The following is a 26,939-nucleotide window of genomic DNA, read 5'->3' as shown; positions in this document are numbered from 1 at the left end:
TGAATGAAAAATACCAAATAAAGTCAGAAATAGTTGAAAATTGATGATGTGGATTTGAATGGTGCATTTTGAACACACAAAAGGTCTCGAGTTCAAATAATTCCAAAAAATGAAATCCCTTTTGTAACAGATGAGTTTTTGTATGAAACCCTGACACTTCGAAAGAGATTGTCCGATTTGTACACGAAGTGCGTCCAGTTTTTGCCGCAACCCTCTCAACTTTTTAGCACATGCTATGTGGGTGAAATGATGATACCATGCCAACTTTCAACCTATTTATAGTTCATTTGTAGTGCTTTTCAATTTCTTGGTCATTTAGCTCAAAAAATCAATAAATACATGAAAAATACCAAACGAAGTCAGAAATAGTTAAAAAATGATGGTGTGGCTTTGAGTGGTGCATTTTGAACACACAAAAGGTCTGGAGTTCAAATAATTCGAAAAAATGAAATCCCTTTTGTAACAGATGAGTTTTCGTATCAAACCCTGATACTTCGAAAAAGATTGTCCGATTTGTACACGAAGTGTGTCCAGTTTTTGCCGCAACCCTCTCAACTGTATAGCACATGCTATGTGGGTGAAATGATGATACCATGCCAACTTTCAACATTTTCAGAGTTCATTTGTAGTGCTTTTCAGTTTCTGGGTCATTTAGCTCAGAAATATTTAATAAGTGCATGAAAAATACCAAATGAAGTCAGAAAGAGTTGAAAATTGATAATGTGGATTTGAATGGTGCATTTCGAACACACAAAAGGTCCGAAGTTCAAATAATTCCAAAAAATGAAATCCCTTTTGTAATAGATGAGTTTTCATATGAAACCCTAATACTTCAAAAGAGATTGTTCGATTTGTACACGAAGTGTGTCCAATTTTTGTCGCAACCCTCTCAACTTTTTAGCACATGCTATGTGGGTGAAATGATGATACCATGCCAACTTTCAACATTTTCACACTTCATTTGTAGTGCTTTTCAATTTCTGGGTCATTTAGCTCAAAAAATAAATAAATGCATGAAAAATACCAAATGAAGTCAGAAATAGTTGAAAATTGATGATGTGGCTTTGAATGGTGCATTTTGAAGACACAAAAGGTCTGGAGTTCAAATAATTCCAAAAAATGAACATTTTGTAACACATGAGTTTTCGTATGAAACCCTAATACTTCGGAAGAGATTGTCCGATTTGTACACGAAGTGCGTCCAGTTTTTGCCGCAACCCTCTCAACTTTTTAGCACATGCTATGTGGGTGAAATGATGATACCATGCCAACTTTCAACATTTTCAGAGTTCATTTGTAGTGCTTTTCTATTTTTGGGCCATTTAGCTCAAAAAATTAATAAATGCATGAAAAATACCAAATGAAGTGAGAAATAGTTGAAAATTGGTGATGTGGCTTTGAATGGTGCATTTCAAACACACAAAAGGTCTGGAGTTCAAATAATTCCAAAAAATGAAATATCTTTTGTAACACATGAGTTTTCGTATGAAACTATGATACTTCGAAAGAGATTGTCCCATTTGTACACGAAGTGCGTCCAGTTTTTTGCCGCAACCCTCTGAACTTTTTAGCACATGCTATGTGGGTGAAATGATGATACCATGCCAACTTTGAGCATTTTCAGACTTAATTTGTAATGGTTTTCAATTTCTGGGCCATTTAGCTCAAAAAATAATAAATGCATGAAAAATACCAAATGAAGTCAGAAATAGTTGGAAATTGATGATGTGGCTTTGAATGGTGCATTTTGAAGAAACAAAAGGTCTGGAGTTCAAATAATTCCAAAAATGAAAGAATCACTGAAAACAGTAAGTAGAAACAAAAAACTATATTATTTAAAAAATGTCAACTAATGGGCCACCACGGCCTGAATATGACTAGAAACCCAACTAGACAATTGGGCCAGGATTCGGGCCCGCAGAAAGCCCAATATCTAGTGACAGTTTAGGCCCGGAATCCTGCATATGAGAGGAGCTCGAGACAGTGTGCGCACAAGCGCTTATAAACCACCAAACTTCACGCTCGGCTAGCAAGGTGGGACTAAATATCTAACCGCACCGCGGCTGTGCCAGGCACAGGCCTTTCGTGTCGGTTTGTGGCACAAACCAGGACCACAAAAGGACTTTAGTGTCGGTTGGTGGAACAAACCGGGACAAATGGCACCATTTCGTCCCAGCTGGTTCCACAAACCGGGACTAAAGGTATCTTCTTCCCCACCATTTGGCAACTGAAAATTGATCTTTAGTCCCAGTTTGCGGAGTCAACCAGGACGAAAGGGTGGTATTGGTGCCAGTTCTGGCCACCAACCGGGACAAAAGGTTTTCGCATATAGGCGGGAGTTGTCTAAATTTCCCCCAAAACTCTCCCATTGCTCACCGCCGCCCCCCGAGCCATTCCTCGTCGTCGCTGCCCCCGATCCAGTCCTCCTCGTCGTCGCCATCGTCCCCGAGCTCGTCGCCGTCGCCCCGAGCACGTCGCCGTCGCCATCGCCGCCACCCCCGATCCAGTCCTCCTCGCTGTCATCGAAGACCCGAGCACATCGTCGTCGCCACCCCCGAGCCCGTCGTTGTCGCCCCGAGCCCGTCGTCATCGCCGCCCCGAGCCCGTCGCCGTCGCCGCCCCGAGCCTGTCGGCCCCGGTGAGCTCCTCCTCTACGTGTGCTCTGCTTGTCGCCGCCGCCGCCCGTGCATATTGTTGTTCATACAAATTTTGTTCATGTATAGATTACACTAGAGATGTATTCGAGATAAAATTCGAGATGTATTAAGTTGATTATTGGTTCTAACTGAAAGAAAACCTTTTTTGCCTCTTGAGATCTATTGCATTATATATCACCAGTAAGCATGCCCGTCAATTGCAACGGGAGAGGAGAACAATAATCATATCTTGTAACGTGCAACTGTAGCGAAGTATAAAGCATGATTCGTCGGTTCGACAAAAGTTCCCAATGGTGCAGCATCCACACAGTGTCGTCCGGCGCCAGGGAGGCACATGACAAAGTATAGGAAAAATACATATCAAATGGCTTTTTTGTAGGTGAAAGAGAAAAAGTTATCTATTGTAGTCATGTAGCACTAAAGAGATAATGTAAGAAAGATACAAATTATCTATTTTAATGTAGCTCGCCAGATCGACCGGTGTTGTTTTATATATGTATGTTGCTAGCTTTGAAATATTTGAGGTACATGAGATTTAACAAAATCCTAATATATAAAATTTCATTATACTGATAAAAAGTTGTTCGGGAGATAATGCTCGGCGATTATTTCCAGAAACTATATGGATCAAAGAGAAAAATTGTTGGGGGAGATAATTGTCGGTGACTATTTGTCGTATATCAACGACACCGATGGTCTGGAAGGAGAGTATGACGGCTCGGATGATCGAACAATGGAGGAGGAAGGACATGATCATGATGGCTCCGGTGATCGAAGGCCGGAGGAAGAAGGAGATCATGATGATGACTCCGGTGAACGAACGGAGGAGGGAGATGTTGCAAAGTCTCGCGAGGTATATATATTAATTAAGCCCGAAGGTATGTACATATATTAACACTTCATTCTTTCTTATTTTATAGCCCTCTGGATCGAGCCAATCTTTGGTAAAGAGACGAGGCCCGAAGAGAAGCTTGCGCATGGATTAAAAGTTCACAATCACAACAATCACGGCCGATGGCCTACCGATTGAACCCAAGCTGACCAAGGACGCATTTTCTGCTTAGTGCAGAGCTATTGTTAGGGACAACATCCCGATAAGCATCAAGAAATGGAAAAAGCCTAAGGGCGACGACGTCCCTGAAGATGATTATGTCACCGATAGGCAGAAAGATGATCTTTGGACCGCGCTGAAGGCAAATTTCACCCTACCGCTAGAGGAAGATCTGAATAAGCTAGTTATAGAGCCACTTGTCAAGGCGTGTGCTCTTAAGAAGATGGCACATCTATTCGGGAAGTGGAAGAATGATTTGAAATCAATGTTTGTCGACAAAGCGAAAACTCCAGAATTCGTCGGCCGATTTGAGAAGATAAGAGATCACTGGCCCGCATTTGTGGCCTACAAGTCATCGAAGAAGAGTAAGAAAATGTCACAGACAAACAGGAACAGTGCCGCGAAGAAGCAGTATCACCATCACACGGGGTCAGGTGGCTACCTCAAAGCCCGGCCGTTCTGGGACAAAGCTGAGAATGACCTGATTGCTAAAGGGGTCCAGCCACAGACATTGAACTGGCCAGAGCGTTCAAGGCCTTGGTTCTTCAGGGTTGGAGGAACTTTGGGCGAGCAACTTGCAATACCCATGATCAAGCTTCATAAGTGTATCGCCGCAGCACAGGAAGGGACGTTCATTCCAGACAGAGAGAATGACGAGCTGACTGAGGCCCTAGGGAATGCTGAGCACCGTGGACGAACACGAGGCACACCAAGCTCCGTTTCGTGGAAGTTTGGGTTTCCTAACGCAAGCGGTTGCAGAAGCCGAGAGAGAAAGAAGAAAGCGGAGTTGAGCGACATGCAGCGGATCAAGGCAAGACTGCAAAAGCTAGAGGAACTTGAGAGCCAGTGAGTTGTCGGCGAACCATCTCAGCGGCACGAAACTATCCTAGAAGGTACCCCACCATCTCAGCGGAGAAGCAGCGTGGCTTCCACGGAGCCCGTTCATCATGACTTCATGGCTCCTATTTACCCCATGGATACTATCACGAAGGCTCAACGTTGCGAGCTTATGATGAAATGTCGGAACCTCACTTTCATGGTGGCTATCAGCTCTGTTGAACCTCCTCAACCCAACGGAACTTTTCACTGCCTTCCGATTCCACATGGCTATGCTGTTGTGATGGTGGATCAAGTAATGGAGAATTTTGAGCAGCTCGAGCTTGACCACTCCGCCAGCCCAGTCATGCTCCTCTCAGAAGGTCGTCACCGCACGCTCGGCCCGTGCCTGTGTCTCCGGAAAGTAGGCTGCCCCGCAGAAGGAAGTAAGGCAGGATTCAAAGTAAACATGCAGCCGGCTGAGGAGTAAAAAGCTTACCAGGAAAGACGGTGTCCACCCCCTTGACAAGGCCGACGGCGCTGTCCGCCCGCCTGTCAGTCGTGTGCTTGAGCTCGCCGAGCCGAGGCACCTCGTCCCGGAGCGCCGTGGCCGCCTCTTCGCTCTTGGTCGCCGACTGCAGTGCCGTCGCCTTCTCCGCCTCGGCAGCCTGCAAGGCACTGTCGAGTCGCGCCACCTCAGCCAGCCGGTCGCGCTCGTGGGCGATCTCGTCACGCTTGCCCGAAACCTCCTCGAGGGACTTGCGCAATGACTCCAGCTCGGCGGCGGAAGCTGCCGCTGCTGGACAGCAAACGTACAACAGATTCAGCAAATGAAAAATGAATAAAGATTTGGCCTGGCTACCACGAAGCCACGCGGCCGGCCCGAATCTCGAGGACTACACCTAGTGGGTGCGCTCGCGCGCACCCACCAACAGTGGAAGAGAAGTTACCTTTTGCCACCTCCATCTCGGCTTTGGCGGCCGTATGAGCCATAATCTCCTCCCGAGCCTGGCGGTAGCTATCCATGGCGAAGCGGCCGACATCGATCGCATCCCGGAAGATGGTGTTGCGTTGCGTCCGCTCGAGCTGAAAGAAGACACGGAGAGAATAAGATTTGTCCTGGCACCCACGAAGCCGCGCAGCCGGCCCAAATCTCGGGGACTACACCGAGTGGGAACCTCACACCCACCAGCAAACATAAAAGGTTCAAACGGAGAAACTTACCTCAAGCGCCTGGTCCAAGGCCTTGAGGTCGGCCGTTGTGGACTTGGCGAAGTCGACCATGCCCTTCTGGCATTGAAGGAGCGCGCCGACCACTTGCACGGGCGCTGAGGGTACCGCTCCGGCCACGGGAAAGGCGTGGAGTAGCTGCGCCCAGGCGTTGTCACCGTCAACGGTGACCGTGCCCGGCTACCGCCAGCTGACATGCTCGTCGTTGTCGTCGCCCCCATCACGACGATGGTTCGGTCGCCATTCCCCGGGGCCTCAGGGGTCGCTCCAGCTCGCGGCCATTGGTCGAACGCGGCACGGTGTGCCTCGTCAGCGGCCGGAATGGCCGTCTCCATGATGACCGGCTCAACAGCCGGCGGAGGCGTCACCGTTGGTAACGGCTCGGTGTGTGTGCCAGCCGACGCAGGCGGGGGCCTCGTCAAAGGGGTCGTAGGCGGCACCGGTGTCGTGACGTCTTCCACCGCCTCGCCCAAGGGGCCACTAGTGTCGGCTCTCCCACCCGAGGCGACCATCCTCGCGCGGTGCTCTCGCTCGAGCCGTGTCGTCTGCGTGTACTCGGTGGCCAAGGGACCCGCGCGGCGGCTTCAAGGAGCGACTCCTCCGTGTAGGGAAGCTCAAGAGCAGCCCTACGGAGAAACAGAAAAAGGGACATGAGCTCGGAGGCCAGAAGGCCACCAGGAAGAAAAATACGAAGGCACGAGCCTCAAAGGAATACTTACCCGTCTATGAGGGGAAGTTGGCGGCCTCCGGGTTTCAACCGCCTGCGCACTGGCGGGTTGGCACTCAGCGGCAGGACAGACGATCGCACCTTCTTCGCCATCGGGCTGTCGGCCGAGCCGCCAGCCGGTCGGTTGTCTCGACGGCGTTCCTTCGTTGTCTGGCGACGGCCCGGTTGGCTAATCGTCAGCCGGCTCCCAGTTGGTGCATCCCCTCCCCTCACACGGCGACGTCCCAGGGGAGCCACCATGGAGGGCATATCCTCATCCAGTGTCACCAGTTCATCATCGTCGTCATCGTCCGTCCAGTCCTTGAGCCCCTCGGGTTGCGGAGGGCCGACTGCGCCTCGTCGGTAGGATTACTAGCCGACTCCTCCTCCTTGTCTTCGCCTCCGTGGCCCCCCCATGGCCGTTGGCACCCCTGAGTTCTCGGGGGCGACGGGTCCCCCGCTATCCAACTCGTAGTCGGCGATGTCAGACTCCGAGCGGTCCGGGCGGAACACCTGCGGGAGTGGGCCATCTGGGGTGTTCTGCAGGGTGAAGAGCCGAGGATAGATGCGGCCTCACGTCAGAAATTTTGTATCACAGAAGAAAAACAGCAGCAAGCGGACGGCAAGCTCACCTTCGATGCCGAGTTGTTGCGGTCGTACGGCACCACGCCGAACTGCCAGCTGTCTTCATTCAGCTGGAAGTTGGTGATGTTGTTCACACGCATGGCCACCTTGCGCATTGGCAGCACCACCTTCGACAACCGACATAGGTCTTTGTGGCCTCCCATGTCGTAGATCCGGTGTGCCCGCGCCTTCAGATGCGCCACCCAGCACGCGATGAAGGCGACCATCACGTATGTGCCTGTCTGGCCGGCCACGATGAAGTTGTCCAGCCGGCTAATCATTGCCGGCAACTCATGCTGTTGGGCTCGATCTTCCAGTTCGGCTCAGTTGACGGCTGATCGGCGAAGCGTTGGAGGCCGACCCAGTCGCGCTTCTCGTCGAGGCTGCGGACGTAGAAGAATGTCTGCTTCCACTTCTTGCAGGAATCTTTGAAGGTTAACCTCGAGAACGAAGACCGTTTCATCGATAAACCACCACCCCACCGCAGGAGTAGGGCGAGCCATCGTTCTTGTGCTTTTGGGCGCGGAAATAAAAGAAGTACATGAAGAAGGAGGAGAAGCGGCGAAAGCCCAGGTACCTGATACGTCTCCAACTTATCTACTTTTCCAAACTCTTTTGCCCTTGTTTTGGACTATAATTTGCATGAGTTGAATGGAACTAACCTGGACTAATGCTGTTTTCAGCAGAATTGCCTTGGTGTTATTTTTGTGCAGAAATCAAAGTTCTCCAAACGTCCTGAAAATTTACGGGGAGCAGTTTTGGAAAATATCAAAAATACCTGCGCCAAGTTCCACCTCAGGGGGTGGGCCAGTGGGCCACAAGCCCCTTCTCCGCCACCACCCCCCTGGTGGCGGTGGGCAGGCTTGTGGGGCCCACAGGCACCTGCTGCCCCCAACTCCAGCTCTATAAGTTGTCTTTCCTCCCAGAAAAAATAAAAAGAGAAGTTTTCGTCGCGTTTGTGATATGGAGGCGCCGCCACAACCTGTTCTTCATCTGGAGGGCAGATCTGGAGTCTGTCTTGGGCTCCGGAGAGGGGAAATCATCGCCATCGTCATCATCAACCTTCTTCCCTCTCCAATTCCATGAAGCTCTTCGTCGTTCGTGAGTAATCTATTCGTAGGCTCGCTGGGCGGTGATTAATAGGATGAGATCTATCATGTAATCGAGTTAGTTTTAATGGGGATTGATCCCTAGTATCCACTATGTTCTGAGATTGATGTTGCTACTACTTTGCCATGCTTAATGCTTGTCACTAGGGCCCGAGTGCCATGATTTCAGATCTGAAATTATTATGTTGTCACCAATATATGTGTGTTTTAGATCCGATCTTGCAAGTTGTAGTTACCTACTATGTGTTATGATCCGGCAACCCCGGAGTGACAATAACCGAAACCACTCCCGGTGATGACCATAGTTTGAGGAGTTCATGTGTTCACCAAGTGCTAATGTGTTGGTCCGGTTCTTTATTAAAAGGAGATCCTTAATATCTTGTAGTTTCCTTTTGGACCCCGCTGCCACAGGAGGGATGGACAATAGATGCCATGCAAGTTCTTTTCCCTAAGCACGTATGACGACACACGGAATGCATGCCTACATCACATTGACGAACGGGAGCTAGACACATATTGTCACGCCCAAGATGCGACCCTATCCACAATTTGGCACGAAGGCCTCGTCAGGGATAGAACCGCATCTCGTCGTGTCGCAAGAATGGATATCGTTACAAGTACATGTACTGAAAAGAAGAGATATATATACAGAGTTGGCTTACACTCGCCACAAGCTACATTAGAATCACATCAGTACATTACATAATCATCAAGAGTAAGAGCAGGGTCCGACTACGGACGATAACAAACGAGAAAAATAAGAACGACATCCATCCTTGCTATCCCAGGCTGCCGGCCTGTAACCCATCCTAGATCGAAGAAGAAGAAGAAGAAGCAACTCCAAATGAACAATCCACGCGTTCGCGTCAAATAACCTTTACCTGTACCTGCAACTGGTGTTGTAGTAATCTGTGAGCCACAGGGGACTCAGCAATCTCATTTCCAAAGGTATCAAGACTAGCAAAGCTTAATGGGTGGGGTAAGGTTAAGTGGTGACGTTGCAGCAGCGGCTAAGCATATATATATGGTGGCTAACTTACGAGTACAAGAAATAAGAGGGGGACGATCTACGCATAACGGACGTGAACTACTGATGATCAAAAGAATGATCCTGAACACATACCTACGTCGGACATAACCCCACCGTGTCCTCGATCGGAGAAGGAACTCACGAAAGAGACAGTCACGGTTACGCACACAGTTGGCATGTTTTAATTAAGTTAAATTCAAGTTATCTAGAACCAGTGTTAAACAAAGTTTCCATGTTGCCACATAATCGCGGGCACGGCTTTCCGAAAGATTTAACCCTGCAGGGGTGCTCCAACTAGTCCATCACAAATTACCACAAACCGCATAGAAATCCTCAATCACGAAGCTCGCGATCTCGTCGGATTCCCTAGTGGAAAACCTCAACTCTGAGATTAACCAAAGCATCACCAGAATCCCGATGCACAAGATAACTCGTCAAAGGTAAAGCTAATCCAGCAAGGCCATCCGACGTGTCGACGATCCCGATAGGAGTCGCGTACCTCGTTCTCAGGACACGGCGGATGAGCTAGACGTCGGGATCGCTAAACCTCCGGGTGACCAGATGGGCCCCGGACATCGCTCAGGTGGGGCCAACACTCATGAGGAGCACTGGCCCGGGGGTTGATTAAATTATCCTCGGGGTCCGGAATGTCCCTATGCAATTTTATTAGGTGTTTAGGCAAATGTAGTACCAAAGTTGGGCCTTGCCAGACCAGCTTTAATCTAAAACGAATTATCAAGGGGGTCCCCATAACAACCCCGATCGTGTTAGGAGCGCTCATTTATGGAACATAACACCGGTAGCCGAATCTAAGGGGGCAAAGGTGGAACAAAACACCAGGCTAGAAAGGCCGAGCCTTCCACCTTTTACCAAGTATATAGGTGCATTAAATTAAATAGCATTTAATATGGTGATATAACAAGGAACCCATGTTAACACATGGAAGCAACTGAACCTGCAACTAGCAACGCGATCAACAGGGTTAAACAAGCAGTAACATAGCCAATCAGTGGTTTGCTAGGTTGAACAAGTTGAAGGTTATCATGGCATTGTTGAGAGGCTGATATTTAACATGTGGTAGGCAACGAGACATAATCGGTAGAAACGGTAAAACTAGCATGGCAATGATAGTAGTGGTATCTGGGGAAATGATCATCTTGCCTGAGATCTCGCTTGGAAGAAGAATGCCTCCGTGAAGCTGACGAACCGATGTGGTCGAACGGGTCCTCACATCCGACACGCTTGCGGAACTCTATCGAGACGGGGAAACCAGGAACAAGCATCAACACACGATATTCACCACACGATGCACAACACATATGATGCATGAGCTACTGAATACATGCAAGTCACGGCATGACAAATCACACAATCAAACACTACACACTAAGTGAAGTTCAATATGCACGAGTTGCATATTGACGAAACTCCACGTTAATTATTTAGTTCACTCCCGGTTATTTACACGGCAATATTAATGTTGTTAAACATGAAAGAGGTGAAGCGGAAATTAAACTACCTATCTAGACATTTTAAATGAGGTCGGAAATGACATATAGCACCTCCGAAACGACCTCACATGTTAATTTACAATTCTGTCCAGATCTGAATTAACACCTTTAATTAGTTGTTAAACAGCAAAGAAAATAGGTTCACGTGATTCTACGCATCAAGGCAAGCAATCTACACATAAAGAACATCTCCAACGGAGCTACGGATCAAAAGATACAAGCACCGCAAGATATGATGGCATGAATGCAAATTGTGTGCAACGGCGGCTACGAGCACTTCAAAACATTCAAACAGAAAGAGAAAATGAAACTACACGAGATTCTAAGCAAGTTTCATGTAGGACACGATCAAAACGGAGCTACGGTTCGAAAACTATGGGCAAAACAAGAAATCACTACAATCTGCCAAAATCAGCCACATAGCATATTCTACGCCTCACAACTTCGTCTACACAACTCCGATAAACTCAAGCAAGGCATGGCACGGAAGAGGGCAAGAAGCACTACTACAAACATCTAACAACAACTAGCATGGCAGCAAGGAGCACTAGGAAAAGACGACACAAAATGGCATCTCACACACTATTTCAGACTTAGTGAAAATAACACCTCATGAAAGTACGGTTTTCAGCCTGAAGCAATATTGACAGCTGCAAAACCTATATCTACAGGACTCCAAACGGCATGAAACTTTACAGCATGCTAGAGAAACACAAGGGGTTCAACTAACTCCATTGGACCAACCTCAAAAGAGCTACAGATCACAAGATGCAAGCAAGACAAGACAGCAACAAAATATAGCAGGTTTCAGACTTAGCAATATTTCAGCTCCCCTAAAACAGCACTATTTCTAGCAACTTGAGAGCAAGCAAACAACACCTAAAAATGCATTTCTATTGCAACCAAAAATACCAGGGGCTAAACAAAACATCCAAAATCAACTCCCTAGTTGACAACTAATTCAAACGAGGCACGGGATAAATTCTACGAATTAAACAAAAGGGCAACATAGCAAAATATCTCGCGAACGAACTCACTCAAAAGCTAAAACTAATTGCACAGAAAAATCCATGGGATTTTTCTACCCCGGAAACATATAAAATATGTGGGGTTTGCAACACAAAATAAAGCCACACAATAATGCGGGAGAATAACCTATATACGGGAAAATAAACTAGAGGCAATTCCCTACATGCAAAAAATACAAATGACCGCTCTTAAATACCTAGAATAAAGGTCCCTAAAACATAGGCATTTTATCTAAGGTATACGGGTAATCCGGGCACGCGCGAAAAATAATACGGGCACTATTCTAAGGGAACAGCACGTTACTCTAGGCAAACAGTGGGTCATACCTCATCAAACATTTATGCAAGTTGCAAAAACGGATACTACGCGAAATTCTACCCCAAAACCATATCTAAAACATCGCGATCCGACTTACGAATAAATAACTACGGGCGTTCTAATATACGTATCTCTGGAATTTAAATAAATCACCAAAAAAATACTAAATCTAAATGGGTCGAAACTGCTAAGCGCAACAGGAAAAAAAACAGGGTGAAGAATAGACCTCACCTCGGGGTGGGCCTCTTGGCCGGATCTGGACGAGAGGAGGCAGCCGGCGTGGTCGGCTCGGGCCGGCTTGGGGGCGATGGGATCTGGGCCTCGGCCTAGAATGCGGAGAAGGGTGCCGGCCTGGTGCGCAGCGGCCAGCTGGGCCTGGCTCGGGCCCAGGCGGGGGAAGGAGGCGACCGCTGGCGCTGGGCCTCGCGCGGGCGATCGCTGCGGCGGGGCGACGGGATCGAGCGCTCCCGCTCGATCTGGCAGCGGCGGCGGTTGCAATCCACGGGAGTTGGTGGCGGTTGACCTGGGGAAGACCGTCGGGTCAGCGAGGTGGAGAACCGAGCGCTGCGGGAGGAAGGCTGCCTCGGGACCCGATCTGGATCCCCAGATCGAGGGGAGGGCGGCGCTGGCGCTCGCTGCAGGCGCGGGGAGGCCTGACCTTGGTCAACGTGGGGAAAGAAAAAAAACGAGCGAGGCTGTCGGCTGATCTGCTCGAGCAGACAAAGGGAAGGGGTTGCGCGCGATTGGGACGGCGGGGAAAACGAGGAAGGGAGACGCGACGATGGGAGGATGGAACAGATTTGATAGGGTTTGCCTGCTTAAATATTTAGGTGGGTTTGGATAGGGTTGATCTGGACCCTCCGATTCGAACGGACGGATGAGAAAAAAAAATAGGTTCGGGAGTGCAATGGACAAAGCGATGACTGTTTGCGGTAAAACGGGGTTGATCCGGACCCAACGGTCACGAGCACCCGGTTTGGGTTCCGGGAGGTTTTCGGACTAGGCTGCGCGTAGGGTCGATGCACTGTGCAGAGGGGCTAGGTGGAGATGAGAGGGAAAACGGGCACCCGACAACATATTTTAAAAACACCGACAACTGTCCGACGGTAGACCGAATACGGTGCCGCTACGGTCGACCGTTCGGGTACCAGACGGTCTCCGATCGCGACGAAATTCGACAGGCGGCCTGGCTAAAACTAATTACGACCGCATGCCAAGTTTCACCCCGATCAGAGAAAGTTTTACGCACACTTTTAAAACAGGGTTTCGACGGTGCCGTGGGCGCGTGCGAGTGCGGTCGGGCTCGGAACGGACAACGACGAGAACCGGCAACTACTAACGAATGCAAGTTTTTAAAATTGGCGGCAACGGAGATGCCGATGCAATGCAGATGATGTGCATGATGCGATGATGATGCGACAAATAAAATAAATCACACGACGAAAACGGAAATAACAGGGGAATCTTCTGGAACATCGGCATCGGGCTGTCACACATATCTCTCCGTGTTGTAGGTGTTGCATGATGAATATCATCCAAACAAATCACCGACCCATTGCCTACGAGTTTGTCCTACTACTTGCTACTTTTGTCACTACTGCTGTTCCTTGACACTGTTATTCTCGTTACACTGCTGCTACCTGTTACACTCTTGGTTCACCTACCGTTGACGGGAATTGACAACTTCCGTCAACGCGGCAATGAAGGCGCCATTGATACAATCGTTAGGAATAGTCTGTCGTCAACAGATCGTTTCTGACATCGTTGTTATCATACTACTTTGTTGTTACTATTGTGCTTGCAGATACTAATGTTTCAGGTGTCGCTGAATCCGACAAATTCAGCTATTAATACTCGAGAGTATTCTCTCACCTCCTTTAGGCGATCTACAAATTTGGGTTGAATACTCTACCCTCGAAAACTGCTGCGAACCCACGCGTTGGTGGGCCATCAACAACATTCTTCCAGTTTCATTGCCGGGGAGTGCTAGCCGCATTCTTCTGGTGCCGTTGCAGGAGAAGGTTCGTTGTCATAAGAATTCGTCTAGCTAACACTAGAGATTGCAGGATCAGCACTTTTCTGGCGCCACTGCCAGGGAAGCACAGCTGGCGTCAGTACCCGTCACACAACGCGGCGAAGCAGGAGATGTACAGAACGAAATTAACCCCCAGATGATGCATCTGGAGGCCGTAGAAAGCCAGGAAGTTGCGGAAGAAGGCGCTCACTGGCAACCCGAAGCCGATGATGAAGTGCGCCCCAAACACCATGCGCTCGCCGTCGCGTGGCTGCGGCGAGGCCTCGCCTTCTGGTACGCGGGCCTCGACCAAGTCCTCCGCAGGAAGCCTCCGCGTCCGGCGGAGGTAATCGATGTGGTCCTGGGTGATGAGCGAGCCCTCCCACGAGCCGGAGGGCAGGTCCGGCATCTCGACGGCACCAGCAACGGGCCTGAGCAGCAGAGGAGGACGAGCGATGCGGGCGCGCGGAGGGAGGTTGGAGACGGGGAAGCGCTTCGGGCGCGAGGAGGAAGGAGGAGAGTTCGAGGGATATCGGGGAGCGGTCGAGGCAATGGCCGCAACTGCCCCCCTCACCCCCTTTTTAAAGACTAAGGGAGACCGGGGCAAGTGGATTGACTGCGCCACGATCTCCTCCACTCCCCCCACAATCTATGTGCAATAAATACGCACACGACCCCAACAGACAAAAACGGCCGCAATAAATCAGCGCGTCGGCCGAGGCACGTCTGGCTTGGCGTGGGAAGCTATCCCGTCGCGCGGGTAGTGGCGGGCCTGCCCCTCATCTCCGGCCGCCACATGGCCCGACTGGCCCGCGCAGCAGCCGAGGCGTCTAGGTCGGCTGCGTCCTGGGCGGCTGCGGCTCCGGCCGGCTACCTCGCGGGCAGGCGTCGCCCGGGCCGAGCGAAGGTCCGAGGACAACTGCGCGGTGCGGCCGGCTACTTGAAAAGTTCTTTCAGGTCAGGGGATGAAACCGCTCGCCCCCCTCACCTGAAACCTCGCGACCCCAACGGTTTCGGGGGCTACTGTCGGGGATACTACCCTGGGGTGTACCAAAGGCAGAGATTATCCTTCTCCAAGACAATTAGGGGGGCCGCCTGCCCCCCATGCCGGCTGGCGATAGCTGGCTCTCCTGCATGGTCTGCTGGTGGTAGCCGGTCCCATCGAGCCATGCGCACGGCCAGCTAGCGGTAGCCGGCCCTTCCCTCCAGCACCTCTCCAACGGTCGGATACGGTACGGACGACCGGCTGGCCGTTTGCCAGACAGACGGACTACCCCGTCCCATCAGGTCGTACAGTGGTACGCAGACAAGACAAAGCAGTGCCCCTGGCATAGGCTAGGGCCATAGCAAGATGATGGCGCCGTCAGCATGCCTACACGGGGCCTAGACGACACCAACGTCGGCTAGACGACCTGGCCCTGTAGCACTCGTTCCTCCCACACACGCATCCTAGCGGCCCGGCGCATAAAACGCTGGTTGCACACGCCGGCGGGCCCCATGACAAGACCCGGCAGCCAGTGGGCCCCCAGGCCGGTCAGAGGCTGACGGTCGGGTCCCACCGGCGATCTTATCTCCAATGCTATATAACTTGGGTTGCACTATAAAGCCTCCCCCAAGCCCCTCGAGAGAGGGGTTGGCTCCCTTCGCATTAGGACACACCTACACCACACCGATACAGCTCCAGAAGCACCATTGTACTGTGATTCCATATAGTCACACTGGCAGGACGTAGGGGTATTACCTCGCCGGAGGGCCCTGAACCTGGATACACCGGCGTCATGTGTCTTACGCCGAAAACTGTTCCCAGACGTCGCCGGCGACCATCGGCCCCAATCCATGAGTTAAGCCACCCTATGGCATCTGTCCTGGAAATACCACGACAATCATCAACGCCGCCTCAATCCTAAAATGAAAGAGGTGGTAAGAACTGAAATACTAAAACTTCTGGAAGCACGTATAATTTACCCTATTGCTGATAGTAGATGCGTAATTCGTGTTCATTGTGTTCCTAAGAAAGGTGGTATAACTGTTGTTCCCAACGATAAAAATGAACTCATTCCACAAAGGATAGTAGTACCTTGTTATAGGATGGTGATTGATTTTAGGAAATTTAGTAAAGCTACTAAGAAAGATCACTACCCTTTACCTTCTACTGATCAAATGTTAGAAAGATTATCTACGCACACATACTTTTGCTTTCTTGATGGTTACTTGATACGTCTCAAACGTATCTATAATTTTTGATGATTTCACGCTGTTATCTTGCCTTCTTTGTATGTTTTATGTACCTTTTTTTATCTTTTTGGGACTAACTTATTAATTCAGTGCCAAGTGCTAGTTCTTGTTTTTTCCGTGTTTTTGACTCTTTTCAGATCTGATTTCGGAACGGAGTCCAAACGGAAGAAAAAACCCGAAATGATTTTTTCCCGAACGGAAGAAGTCCAGGGGGCTTTTGGGCCAAGCCAGGTGGGCTCGAGGCAGCCCACAAGCCCCCACTCCGCCACCGGGGGGGAGGCGGCGGTGGGCAGGCTTGTGGCCTCCCTGGCCGCCCCCTGACCTAGGTCTTTGGCCTATAAATTCCCAAATATTCTGCAAAAAATCAGGAGAGCCTCGAAAATACTTTTCCGCCGCTGCAAGCTTCCGTTTCCGCGAGATCTCATCTGGAGACCCTTCCCGACGCCTTGCCAGAGGGGACTTCGGAGTTGGAGGGCTTCTCCATCATCATCATCGTCCCTCCAATGACTCGTGAGTAGTTCATTTCAGACCTACGGGTCCGTAGTTAGTAGCTAGATGGCTTGTTCTCTCTCTTGGATATTCAATACAAAGTTCTCCATGATCTTCATGGAGATCTATCCGATGTAATCTTCTTTGGCGGTGTGTTTGTCGAGATCCGATGAATTGTGGACTTGTGATCAGACTATCTATGATATATATTTGAGTCTTTGTTGATTTCTTATATGCATGATTTGATATCCTTGTAAGTCTCTCCGAGTCTTGGGTTTTGTTTGGCCAACTATATCTATGATTCTTGCAATGGGAGAAGTGCTTGGTTTTGGGTTCTGCCATGTGGTGACCTTTCCCAGTGACAGTAGGGGCAGCAAGGCACACATCAAGCAGTTTCCATCAAGGGTAAAAAGATGGGGCTTTTATCATTGGTTTGAGATAATCCCTCTACATCATGTCATCTTGCTTAAGGCGTTACTCTGTTCTTATGGACTTAATACACTAGATGCAAGCTCGATAGCGGTCGACGTGTGGTGTAATAGTAGTAGATGCAGAAAGTATCGGTCTACTTGTTTCGGACGTGATGCCTATAGAAATAATCATTGCATAGATATCGTCACGACTCTACACAGTTCTATCAATTGCTCGACAGTAATTTGTTCACCCACCATCTACTTGCTTTCATGAGAGAAGCCACTAGTAAACACTACGGCCCCCGGGTCTATTCACATCCATCGTTTACAACTCCACTTTTACTTTGCTTTGTTACTTTGTTGCTTTCAGTTCTCACTTGGCAAACAATCTATAAGGGATTGACAACCCCTTCATAGCGTTGGGTGCAAGTTTTTGTGTTTGTGCAGGATCTTGAGATACTCCTCCGCCAGATTGATACCTTGGTTCTCAAACTGAGGGAAATACTTACCTCCGCTGTGCTACATCATCCTCTCCGCTTCGAGGGAACACCAACGCAGAAGGATTCCTCGTGTCGTCAACGTGCCATTTCTGGCACCACTGGAAGGTCTTTTGTGCAGTAGCATAACGGACATCAGAAGCATTTCTGGCGCCATTGCCGGGGAGGATAAAACAAGATCTATCCAAGTAGGTCTCACAAACTCTTCTCTTGCATTTACTTTTGTTGTCAGTTGCCTCTCGTTTTCCTCTCCCCCACTCCACGTTTGCCGTTTTCATTTTCCTTTTTCTGTTCACCCTTTTCTCTCGCTTGCTTTTTGTTCTCTTGTGTGCCATGTGCCCTCAATATGCGTGCATCTTTGCTTGCTGAAAATATAGTGATATGGATCCTCATCCACTTGCTAGTCTCTTTAAGAGACCCACTCGTGTGGAACAAATCGCTATTGAGTTGAGGGCAATTGACTATTTCTTTGGAGTTTTGAGTAAGCTGCATGAATCTGAAAATTGTGAGGAAGAAATTCATGAAGTGATTCACGAGGGCCCCTTGGATGAAAAGCATGATTGCAATGATTTCACTATAAATCCTATTAGTGACAATCATGCTAAAAATATGCAAAACCCTCAGCTTGGGGATGCTAGTTTTGCTATGTTCCCTACTTGTCGCAATAATCATGATTGGGGTGATGATCTTTCTTATGATCTTGAAAATTTGTTTAAGCCTCATGATGAATATGATATTTGCAATAAGATTGAAAGTGGGTTTGGAGAAGTCGTGACTTTAGATGATAATCCCACTATTTTTGAAGAGCGTCAACTTTGCATGCATGTGGATCATGAAAAGAATATCTATTACCTCTCGTTATGTGGAGATAATTGCTATGAGAGAGGAAAATATTTTGGTAGAAACTTTCATGTTACCAAATTACCTCTCGTTATGTGGAGATTGCTATTGTCTCTTTCTTCTTCCTTGCATTTGGCAACTATTGGTTCTCTTGACAATCTGTTTTCCTATAAAATGCCTATGCATAGGAAGTATGTTAGACTTAGATGTGATTTTCACATGCTTTAGGATGCTCTCGTTGTGCTTCAATTCTTATCTTTTGTGAGAGCATCATTGAATGCCTAGCTAAGGGCGTTAAACAAAAGCGCTTGTTGGGAGGCAACCCAATGAATCTAACCTTTTTATTTCTGTTTTGTGTTTTCCACACTTTCATAATTCTGTTATGATTGTGTTTTTTGTGTTTCTTTTTGCGTTTGTGCCAAGCAAAACCGTTATGATTAGTCTTGAGGATGATCGTTTGGTCACGCTGCAAAAGACAGAAACTTTGTGCTCACGAAAAGAATTTTCATTGTTTTTCTGTAAGAGATTTTGAGTTGATTATTTTTGCTTCTGATTGCTATGCAAATTCTGCAGACTGTCGTAATTTTGCAGAATTTTAGAAGTACCAGAGGTATACGAAACATACAGATTTCTACAGACTGGTCTGCTGTTAACAGATTCTGTTTTTGTTGTGTTGGTTGCTTATTTCGATGAAACTATGGATAGTATCGGAGGGTATTAGCCATGGAAGAATGAAAGTACAGTAACCCAACATCATCACAAGTAGAATTTAAGTTTGCTACAGTACCTAAGGAAGTGGTGGTTTGCTTTCTTGTACTAATGTTATCACGAGTTTCTGTTTAAGTTTCGTGTTGTGAAGTTTTCAAGTTTTGGGTGAAGTTCTTATGGACAAAAAGATAAAGAGTGGCAAGATCTCAAGCTTGGGGATGCACAAGGCACCCCAATATATTCAAGGATGCCGTAAAAGCTTAAGCTTGGGGATGCCCCGGGAAGGCATCCCCTGTCTCGTCTTCAATCCATCGGTAACGTTACTTGGGGCTATATTTTTATTTCCCACATGTTATGTGTTTTTTATTGGAGCGTCTTGTATCGTATGAGTCTTTTATTTTTTTTGTCACAATCATCCTTGCTGCACACCTAGAGAGAGATACATGCACACACTGTGATTTTGTCGAGCTTCACTTATATCTTTTGGTAGACAATTCAGCTCACATGTGCTTCACTTATATCTTTTGAGCTAGATACTTTTTCTCTATGTGCTTCACTTATATATTTTAGAGCGCAGCAGTGCGTGGCTTGGTAGTTGATCTATGCTTTGAAAGTAGTCTAAAAAGGGGTAGTTATCCAAAGGGATGCGAAAACTTCCACCTTCATGTGCATTCAATAGTAGAGAAGTTTGATTCATCTCAATTAGTTTTGAGTTGTGGTTATGGTAATATTGAAGTCATGCTAGTAAGGTGTTGTGGATCTAGAAATACTTGTGTTGAAGTTAGTGATTCCCGTAGCATGCACGTATGGTGAACCGCTATGTGATGAAGTCTGAGCATGACAAGTATATTGATTGTCATCCTTTGCGTGGCGGTCGGGATCGCGCGATGGTTTATACCTACCAACCCTTCCCCTAGGAGTATGCGTTGAATGCCTTGTTTCGATTACTAATAAAACTTTTGCAACAAGTATATGAGTTCTTCATGACTAATGTTGAGTCCATGGTTTAGATGCACTTTCACCTTCCACCATCACTATCTTCTTAGTGCCGTGCAACTTTCGCCGGTGCACAAAACCCACCATTAGCCTCCCTCAAAACAGCCACCATACCTACCTACTATGGCTTTTTCAAAAGTCATTCCGAGATATATTGCCATGCAACTACCACCATGACATGTGCCACCACGTCAACTTTGCCTTTGCATGATTGTAAGATAGCTAGCATGATGTTTCCATTGATGTCTACGCCATGCTAGATCATTGCCACGGTACACTACCGAAGGCATTCCATATAGAGTCATAATTGCTCTAAGTTTTGAGTTGAAAGTGTGATGATCATCATTATTGGAGCATTGTCCCATGTGAGGAAATAAAAGAGGCCAAAGAAGCCCATAAAAAAGAGGCCAAAGATCCCACCAAAATAAAAAAATGAGAGAAAAAGACAGAAGGGACAATGCTACCACTTTTTCCACACTTGTGCATATTGAGCACCATCATCTTCATGGTTGAGAGTCTCTCGTTTTGTCACCACCATATAGCTAGTGGGAAATTTTCATTATATAACTTGGCTTGCATATTCCAATGATATGCTTCCTCAAAATTTCCTTAGGTCTTCGTGAGCAAGCAAGTTGGATGCACACCCACTAGTTTACTTTAAGAGCTTTCACATACTTGTAGCTCTAGTGCATCATTTGCATGGCAATCCCTACTCATTCACATTGATATCTATTGATGAGCATCTCCACAGCTCATCGATATGCCTAGTTAATGTGACTATCTTCTCCTTTTTGTCTTGATACCTCCACCACATTCCACACCATCTATAGTGCTATAACCATGGCTCACGCTCATGTATTGCGTGAGAGTTGAAAATGTTTGAGAAAGTAAAGGTGTGAAACTGTTACTTGGCCAATACCGGGGTTGTGCATGATTTAAATTCGTTGTGCAATGATGATACAGCATAGCCAGACTATATGCTTTTGTAGGGACAACTTTCTTTTAGCCTTGTTATTTTGAAAGTTCATGATTACTTTGCAAGTTTGCCTGAATTTTTATTGTTTCCATGTCAATAGCAAACTATTGTTCTGAATCTAATGGATCTGAACAATCACGTCACATAAGAGTAATTACAAGGGACACCTATGCTAGGTAGCATGAAAGCATCAAAAATTCATTCTTATCACTTCCCTACTCGAGGACGAGCAGGAGTTAAGCTTGGGGATACTTGATACGTCTCAAACGTATCTATAACTTTTGATGATCTCACGTTGTTATCTTGCCTTCTTTGTATGTTTAATGTACCTTTTATATCTTTTTGGGACTAACTTATTAATTCAGTGCCAAGTGTGAGTTCCTGTTCTTTCCGTGTTTTTGACTCTTTTCAGATCTGATTTTGGAACGGAGTCCAAATGGAAGAAAACCCCGAAATGATTTTTTCCCGAACGGAAGAAGTCCAGGGGGCCTTTGGGCCAAGCCAGGTGGGCTCCAGGGAGCCCACAAGCCCCACTCCGCCACCAGGGGGAGTCGGCGGTGGGCAGGCTTGTGGCCTCCCTGGCCGCCCCTTGACCTAGGTCTTTGGCCTATAAATTCCCAAATATTCCGCAAAAAAACAGGAGAGCCTCAAAAATACTTTTCCGCCGCCGCAAGCTTCCGTTTCCGCGAGATCTCATCTGGAGACCCTTCCCGGCGCCCTGCCGGAGGGGACTTTGGAGTTGGAGGGCTTCTTCATCATCATCATCGTCCCTCCAATGAATCGTGAGTAGTTCACTTCAGACCTACGGGTCCGTAGTTAGTAGCTAGACTGCTTCTTCTCTCTCTTGGATCTTCAATACAAAGTTATCCATGATCTTCATGGAGATCTATCCGATGTAATCTTCTTTGGCAGTGTGTTTGCGAGATCCAATGAATTGTGGACTTGTGATCAGATTATCTATGATATATATTTGAGTCTTTGCTGATTTCTTATATGCATGATTTGATATCCTTGTAAGTCTCTCCAAGTCTTGGGTTTTGTTTGGCCAACTAGATATATGATTCTTGCAATGGGAGAAGTGCTTGGTTTTGGGTTCTGCCATGTGGTGACCTTTCCCAGTGACAGTAGGGGCAGCAAGGCACACATCAAGCAGTTTCCATCAAGGGTAAAAAGATGGGGCTTTTATCATTGGTTTGAGATTATCCCTCTACATCATGTCATCTTGCTTAAGGCGTTACTCTGTTCTTATGGACTTAATACACTAGATGCATGTTGGATAGCGGTCGACGTGTAGAGTAATAGTAGTAGATGCAGAAAGTATCGGTCTACTTGTTTCGGACGTGATGCCTATAGAAATAATCATTGCATAGATATCGTCACGACTCTACACAGTTCTATCAATTGCTCGACAGTAATTTGTTCACCCACCGTCTACTTGCTTTCATGAGAGAAGCTACTAGTAAACACTACGGCCCCGGGGTCTATTCACATCCATCGTTTACAACTCCGCTTTTAGTTTGCTTTGTTACTTTGTTGCTTTCAGTTCTCACTTGCCAAACAATCTATAAGGGATTGACAACCCCTTCATAGCGTTGGGTGCAAGTTTTTTGGTTTGTGCAGAATCTTGAGATACTCCTCCGCCGGATTGATACCTTGGATCTCAAACTGAGGGAAATACTTACCTCCGCTGTGCTACATCATCCTCTCCGCTTCGAGGGAACACCAACGCAGAAGGATTCCTGGTGTCGTCAACGTGCCCATTTCTGGAGCCACTGGAAGGTCTTTTGTGCAGTAGCATAACGGACATCATTACTCTGTATTTTCTCAAATACATGTGTCAAGAGAGGACCAAGATAAAACTACCTTTACATGCCCTTTTGGAACTTATGCTTATACGTGTATGCCTTTTGGTCTATGTAATGCACGTGTTACCTTTTAAATATGTATGACTGCTATATTCTCTGACTTTTGTGAAAAGATCATTGAGGTCTTCATGGATGATTTTTTCGTTTATGGGACTTCCTTTGATGATTGCTTGAACAACCTTGATCGATTTTTGCACAGATGTGAATAAACTAATTTTGTCTTGAATTGGGAGAAGTGCCACTTTATGGTGAATGAAGGTATAGTGCTTGGGCGTAAAATCTTTGAACAAGGTATTGAGGTAGATAAAGCCAAAGTTGATGCAATAGAGAAAATGCCTTGCCCAAAATATATCAAAGGTATAAGAAGTTTCATTGGTCATGTTGGTTTCTATAGGCGCTTCATTAAAGATTTACCAAAGATTTCTAGGCCATTAACTAATCTTATCCAAAAAGATGTTCATTTTATTTTTGATAATGATTATCTAGAAGCCTTTGGAATACTTAAGGATGCCTTAATTTTTGCACCTATTGTTCGACCACCTGATTGGAACCTACCCTTTGAAATTATTAGTGATGCTAGTGATTACGTTGTTGGTGTTGTTCTAGAGCAAATAGTAGACAAGAAATTGAATGTTGTTCATTATGCTAGTAAGACCCTAGACACCGCTCAAATGAATTATGTGCGACAGCCCGATGCCGATGTTCCAGAAGATTCCCCTTCTATTCCATTTTCGTCCTGTGTTTGTTTTTATTTGTCACATCATCATCGCATCATGCGCATCATCAGCATTGCATCGGCACCCCGTTGCCGCCAGTTTTCAAAAGTTGCATCCGTTGTTAGTTGCCGGTTCTCGTCGTTGTCCGTTCTGAGCCCGACCGCACACGCACGCGCCCGCGGCATCGTCAAAACCCTGTTTTAAAAGTGTGTTGGAACTTTCTCTGATCGAGGTGAAACTTGGCATGGGGTCGTGATTAGTTATAGCTAGGCCGCCTGTCGAGTTTCGTCGCAATCGGAGTCCGTCTGGTACCCGAACGGTCAACCGTAGCGACACCGTATTTGGTATATCGTCGGACGTCTGTCGGTGTTTTTAAATACGTTGCCAGGTCGCCCGTTTTCCCTCTCATCTGCGCCTAGCCCCTCTGCACAGTGCGTCGACCCTGCTCGCAACCTAGTCCGGGAACTTCCCCCGGACCAGAACTCGGCGGTCGTGACCGTTGGATCCGGATCAACCCCGTTTTACCGCAAACCGTCTTCAGTTTGTCCATTGATCATCCTAACATTTTTTTCTGACCGTCCGATTAAAATCGGAGGGTCGAGATGAACCTAAGGCTAGCCTACTAGCTATATATTTGGACTATAGTCTAAATCAATCCAAAACCTAATTTCTAGGGATCCTCCCCCTGTCCCAACCGCCGCCACCCCCCCTTGACCCATCTCCTTCCTCGGGATCTCTCCTGATCCATCCACCTAGCCCCACCTTGTTTTCCCCATCCGACCAATCCGCAACCGCAGCCACCCGGTTCCCTCGTGCCCAAGCTTGCGCAGCCGAAGTCCCTAGTCTCCCCTGCACCCTGACGCATCTATCTGAGTCCATGCGCGTAGGAGGTCGAGCCACCGGAGCTCTGCAACAGCTTCCGTCGAATCCGTTCGAGCCCCTCGTCAGATCATGCACCACTCGGAGAGGAGCTCCCAGTCCTCCACCACGACGTGCTTCCTTGAGACCCTTCCAAGGTCGTCGTACCCTGCACCCCTCCCCTCTGCTCTCCATCCCTTCTCTTTTTCCTGCGTCTCTGCCTCTCTTTCTCTCTCTCTCTCATGCCCTGCTCTCTCTCCCTCCCGTGTCAGGTTCAACCATGGCTCTCCTCCACCGAAGCTCGTCGCGTTCGTCCTCGTCTTTCACGTCAAGATGCAACGCTGCTGCATGGAATTGTCGCCGGCAAGCTGCCTCCGGCCGGACTTGCACGACCCCGCCTCTTCCTCGAGCTTGGCCGTGCAAGCACCCATGGAGGAGGCGCCCCTGTGTATCCTCTCTCTCGTAGGAGCTTCCGAGCCATGGATGCATGGTTGCCGTAGATGAGAAGCGCGTCAGGTCCGGCCTCTTGCCGCCGGCCACCGGATCTGCAGACTGCCTCGCGGGCGCCAAGGACGGCTCCCATGCAGGACCTCGCCCCCCGGTTCCATCCATCCCGTCGGTGCCCCGCTGGAGCCATACGGCTTCCCGCTGAAGCGAGCAGCTGCAGCCCCGCCTTGGCAACCACAGGCTGTGTCTTTGTTCTTCAGTTTCGTCAGGTTGCGCAGGTATATTTCATAGACAGTAGAACCCATGTCTTGTCACAATTCTCTCGTAGTACGACTGGTCAACGCCTTGGTGAGAAACTAGGAGATCAAGGGTTCGAATCCCCGTTGTTGCATTATTTTTTTAGGCTTTCTTTTCCTTCTCTCGCGATTTAGCTTCTGTATTTGCCTTAGTTAATTCGAGCCCTGTTTGTTCACACTCCAGTCCATAGCCCAGCTGGTTAGCACTCTGGATTCAGTCCAACAGGTATTGGGTTCGATACCTAATGCCCCAATATTTTTTCTTTTGCTAACCTTCTTCACCCACGCACACAGCCACTCGGGTCCAAACCTCCTGGCCCACTGCATTCGGCCCATGCATTGTTTTTCCGTCTTGCGATTTAGCTAATTACCAAGGATTTTGAGAAAAATCTACATATTTTCAAATGCCCATAGTTTCTAATCCGTGCTTCGGATTGCGTTGAGTTATATATGTAACTTGTCTAGAATTTTACGTAGAGTAATATTTTCCAACTCCCATGCATAATTAGAATTGTTTAGTGTCCTGTTTGTATTGGTTTGTGTGTCGACGTGTTGAAACGGTTTAGCCCGTAGTTTTTAAACCGTAGCTCCGTTGGAGATGTGCCATATATGTAAATGGGCTAGAACGACGTGTAGAATCACATGCTCCACTTTGTTTTGATGTTTAACAAACTTAAAATGTGATTAAGACAAATCTGGACAGAATTAGAATTTAACGCGTGGGGTCATCTCGGAGATGCTATAAGTTGTTTCCGGCCTCATTTAAAATGCCTAGATAGGTAGTTGAGCTTGTGCTTCACCCCATGCCATGTTAACAACATTTAATATTGTCGTGTTCCTAAATGGGAGTGAACTAAACAATTAAACGTGTAGTTTCGTCAATATGCAACTCGTTGCATATTGAACTTCACTTAATGTGTAGTGTTTGATTGTGTGAATTGTCATGCCGTGACTTGCATGTTTCAGCTGCTCATGCATCATATGTGTTGTGCATCGTGTGGTGTATATCGTGTGTTAATTTGTGTTCCCGGTTTGCTTCGTCTCGATAGAGTTCCGCAGCGTGCCGGATTGTGAGGACCCGTTCGACTACGTCGGATTGTCTGCTTCACGGAGTCATTCTTCTTCCAAGTGGGATCTCAGGCAAGATGACCATTTCCCCAGATACCATTACTATCATTACCATGCTAGTTTATCGCTTCTATCGTTTATGTCTTGTTGCCTACCACCTGTTAAATATCAGCCTCTCAACAATGCCATGATTACCTTCAACATGTTCGACCTAGCAAACCACTGATTGGCTATGTTACTGCTTGCTTAACCCTGTTGATAGCTTTGCTAGTTGCAGGTGCAGTTGCTTCCATTTGAAAACATGGATTCCTTGTTATATCACCTTATTAATGTTATTTAATTTAATGCACCTATATGAAGGTTCGGCCTTTCTAGCCTGGTGTTTTGTTCCACCTTTGCCCCCTTAGTTTTCGGCTACCGGTGTTATGTTCCATAATTGA

This window comes from Hordeum vulgare, chromosome 7H (assembly GCF_904849725.1).
Source record: "Hordeum vulgare subsp. vulgare chromosome 7H, MorexV3_pseudomolecules_assembly, whole genome shotgun sequence".
NCBI lineage: Eukaryota > Viridiplantae > Streptophyta > Magnoliopsida > Poales > Poaceae > Hordeum > Hordeum vulgare.
Note: the sequence above shows the minus strand (reverse complement) of the source record.